Source organism: Sinocyclocheilus anshuiensis, unplaced genomic scaffold (assembly GCF_001515605.1).
Source record: "Sinocyclocheilus anshuiensis isolate Anshui unplaced genomic scaffold, SAMN03320099.WGS_v1.1 scaffold457, whole genome shotgun sequence".
NCBI classification, from domain to species: domain Eukaryota; kingdom Metazoa; phylum Chordata; class Actinopteri; order Cypriniformes; family Cyprinidae; genus Sinocyclocheilus; species Sinocyclocheilus anshuiensis.
The window spans coordinates 786,871-791,640 of NW_015537939.1; the positions used below are offsets into that span (position 1 = coordinate 786,871).

Below are 4,770 nucleotides of genomic sequence, written 5' to 3' on the forward strand. Positions count from 1 at the left end.
GGCTGCACGTAAGAATCTATTCATATATGAATCGCGATTCTGTCTTCTAACGATTCTAATGGATTCACAAGTTTCAAAATCAATGTTCTAAAGCAGCATTCTCATCTTGTTCCTGGCCTCGCCCTGCTCTGCACACGCTCTGCATCTCTCTATCCCTCTCTCTCTCATTAAGATCATCAGCTCAGTGAATACACTTATTTTCACATACTATAGTTATGAGAAGCCTTATACATGGACGTGCGTGCGGTTGCCGAACTGTATTAAAGCTTTAATCAGAATAAAATCGTATATTAAAAGCTAACAGAAGAAGGTTAGACTGCACCCCATAAACACAATCAAGCCTATTAAATAACCATTCAACGACCCCTTTAAATAACAAAAAAATACTGCGCCATTGATTGTAGACCAGGTTTTAGTTGGTTAGTGGCGCAGTCTATTTCACTTGCCCCAAAATAGCAACGCACCAGCAATGTGCCTGAACTCATTTTCAGACCAGCATGCCCATGAGCGCACAAATGGGAGCAAATGCATTTGCTATTTGAACAACGTGGCGCAGGACGTGAAAACGATAACTGCGTCGGGCTGAAACTAGGAAAAAACACTTGCGTCGCGCCTGGCGCTGCATTGCATTAATCGCAACATGAGAATTTGATACCGGCATATCCCTAGGCCCATTAAATGAATGTAAACAATACAGATCATTTTTTCTTGGAAGATGATATTGAAATATCTGTTAAATGACTATTCTGAAACTTTAGCGCCCTGTTTACACTTAAGATCTATTTTGGGGTGATGTGGTCACTAACTGAGTATACTGAATACAGTTATAAACGGGATCCAACATTTTTTGTGCTTCAGTCACTGAAACCATGTTCAGTAGAAGTCAGAAACGCACATCACCACATTGTAAATGCTAATGCATCCTGACACATCCCGGGCAGTAGACTGCCTTCTGACCGAACATGCAATCATTCCTCCAAAACAAGTGTTTTAACTTAGCTGCAAGTTGAGTATGGCTTTAGAAAGAAAGCTATTGTCTGAGTGCAACATTCGGAAAGCCCGGAAATTTACATGCATGAGATGTGCAACTCAGATCATGTAACACACATCAGAGGTTCAGTTCACTTGAATAAAATAACAAGGGATATTCTAGTTGAAATGGATTAAAACATTTCTGAAATAAAAATTCTAATATAAAATTCTGCTATATCTGGGGGTAGTGGTGACTTTTTCTTTAGTTCTTTTTCATAACTCTCCATTTAAACTTAATTTAAACTCTCTAAAAGAAACAATTCACACATTGAAGACATTAAAGAGATCTCATTAGTGCCTTTACAACAGGTCGTCTTGACTCTTGAGAAGGTGTTCGGCTCATAAGATTATCATTTGCTGACAAGTCTTCTGTTTGTAACACCTTCCAGATACATTTCCCTTCGTATTCTGCTCAGGTTGTTCTCTAGTCTTAAGGTCTGAGTTGCTCTGTTGAGGTTGTGAGGTCACTGTGTGCCCGAGGCTGACTGACAGCTCTTCTCTGACACTGGACGATCATCTGAGAGGGGTAAGTCTCTTTCTGAGATGTGTGAAAAACCCAATTCCAGCACCTTGCAACAGTAATTACATCACAGCACCCCCGCTGAGGGTGAGAGTCTCACTCACGCTCTCCCTCTCCACCGCTGTCTCTCCCGCTTCTTCTTTTCATCCTGTCTTACAGTTTGTAGCACTGGCGAGTGCAGCGTGACTTTGGCGGCACATTCAGTCGAGTGCCACAAATCAGCAGCTGTCAATCACAAGTGTGCATTAGTTATGAACTGCAGTCACCGTTTCAGCTCAGAGATGGTTTTCATAAACAATCAATCCCTAACAGCTTTTTCGGGTTCATCATCTGACTGCAATCTTTTGTTAAAACAGCCATACTGTATATGCTCATTCTGACTTCTGTTGTCTCCATAATGATTATGTGCAGGGCTAAATTTGACGGTAGCTCATTTAAATTTTAGCTTGTGATAATGCAAAGCAGGAGTTGATTGCCAATTTCTCATGACAGCTTGATATTGTAAAGCAGGATTTGCCTGCATCTATTTTTGTTTGTATACGTGTTATTGTATTTTGTGTCTTTATGTGAGGGTGTTTCTCTTTGACCAATAGCAGATATCGTTCCCAGCCATAGTTCCTGTGCCTGAGCTTGGTGCCCTTGTGTAGAGAGATATTCTGTCATCGATAAGCGGGATATTAAAAATCTCTCCTTTTTGCTGCCAGCTACCCTGCTACATTCAAAATAATAAAGGTATTTTTGTGCTAGTCTCTCTCCACCACAAGCAACCAGAGTCTTATCTTACCACAAAAATCCTATAAAATGAGTATTTAGAAAGCTTACTGTATATAAAATGTAATCTTATAAGTCATATATATCTGTCATCTTTTCCAGTAGTAAATTAGTGTATATTGCTGTATAGCCCATACTTGCAGGTTTCATACTTTAAAAGTGGCCCTTTTCATTGTATGAAACTTGTAAAAGATGAAGAAAATTTGGTAGAGGATTTGCTTTCAAACAATTTTCAATCAGAAATTGCTAGTAAATTTAAGGTAGATAACCTTAAGACTAACATATTGATACTAACACCCAAAAAACTTTAATTTTGATTTCATGGGGACTTTAAGAATTAAACAACCCGTACTGATCTTTTTTTTTTTTTTTTTTAAACGTAGTCCAATAGTCTTTGATTTATTCACAACTTCTAAAAGTATGTTTTTTACATTGTATACACAAGTAAATCATATATATTACTCATATTTATTATATAGGTTATATTTTAAGAGAATCTGCTTATTATATCTATTTATTTTTAATTAAATGTCACCATATATGTAATTCAGTTTTTTTTTTGCATATTTTTAGGTAGAATGTAAGAATTTTTAATACAAACTTTTAATACAAACAAATTAAGTTTTAATACAAACTTTTTCCTAATGTTTGGGTAGTTTTTTTTTTATACAGCAGCAGTGAAAATATTCAGTGACATGCTGATTATGATGCAAGAATTAACATTCTTTATGTCACCTTTTATTTTATTTTCTCTCGAGCATTGGCTCTTCATGTCTTGGTGGTCCCTAGCATGTATGCCTGCGAGATGTACAGCTCAGACTCTGACTGCACAGCTCCAGCAGAGGGCGCTGTTGTCGCCACACAGGATTACGTTTTCTGTAAAGGTCAGCTTTATTAAAAAAAGAATGCTGGAAACTTTGCTAACTCTTCCTCCTTGTCTAACTTTCCTCCTCCTCTCTGGGTAGTGAGTTAGATAGACTGCGGGGGTGTTGCGGCAGCTCTATCATATTTAATGGGGAATGTCTGCTCAGCCTCACAGTACTCTGCATGATCCCTCCACCCCAACCCTGCTGCTATCCTCTCTTCCCTCTTCGCATACATCCATCTTTCTTTCGGTCTCTCATCCTCTTATTCTCTCTCGTCTTATGAGCAAATCAGATCACATGTCAGTGAAGAAAGATGCTCCTCTGGCATACATAAGAACTGTAACTTTTATATAAGGCTTCACAGTTTGCCTGCTGCAAGTTGATGATTGTGATTTAATGGGAAGATCTTTTGCACACATGCCGTGTGCGGCTGGTTCCACTCCAGTGCTCCTGAGGACACACGGGCTCATGTGTGCTACGCCAGCCAGCTACATTGCCATGGCAACATCTAATGTCTGTCATCTCGGCGGTGTCACTGTGGTGATGGGATTAGATTAGATTAGGTTATGCTGATTTCCCAGAACATAAACACACACAACACCAAAAGCTGACAGTCCGCTTCAGAGGGGTTTCTTCTGATGGCTACCTTACATGAGTCACTGACCTAAAGGGCGATCCAGCCATTTGATACAGTGCGAGATGAGATTTAAAGACATTTTTTGCTTGTTCGTTTTGAAAAAGAGAATTAAATGTATAGAATGACACCTGTGATATTTTATTTTGCTTACATTTTGAGGACGTGAAATGCTGAATACATGAAATAATGAATAAATGAATTCAAAATATGTTATTAAATATTATTAAATCATTTTAACAATTATTATTATTATCATCACATAAAAAAGTCTATCAAATATAATAAATATTAAATGATATATAAGACAAATTATCTTTAAATGTAATATTTAATGAATGCATAAAATAAAAAAATTAATACAATTAAAATATGAATGTTAAAGATATGATAATGTAACTATTATTATTATTATTCATTAATTATTATCAAATAAAAATAGTGCAAAAATAATGACACGGTTAATTTATATATACAATGTATATATATAAAGATACACAGTGGTGGCCATAACTATTAGAACACTAGTATTTTCACCAGCTACAGTTAAACAATGGTTTTAAGTCATTTATTTCTATCTTTTGCTGTAGTGTGTCAGTAGGAAATATCAGTTTACATTTCCAAACATTCATTTTGCCATTAATTGCAATAATCCAGTGAGATTTTTGTCTGACAACAGCCAGTGCTCCACACTGAGATCTGATCTCATCATAATCCAGTCTGTCTGGAATGACATGAAGAAACAGAACAAACTGAGACAGACTAAATCCAGAAGAACTGTGGCAACGTCTCCAGCATGCTAAAAGAAAAATACCTGCAAAGCTACAGTAATGTTAAGGGTTTTAGGCACTTGTGTAAAATGCTGTAAAATGAGGATGCTGTCAAAATAATGTCATAAATAGATTTTCTTTGTCAATTAACTTCTATTAACTAAATTAAATCAACAT

General features: G+C 36.8%; 1 protein-coding gene across 1 annotated transcript in view; it reads left to right on the forward strand.

Annotated features, from left to right (window-relative positions):
- Window positions 1-4,770, forward strand: part of LOC107662559 (probable voltage-dependent N-type calcium channel subunit alpha-1B) — a 65,080-nt gene that overhangs the window by 43,715 nt on the left and 16,595 nt on the right. The gene's annotated exons all lie outside the window — the stretch shown is intronic.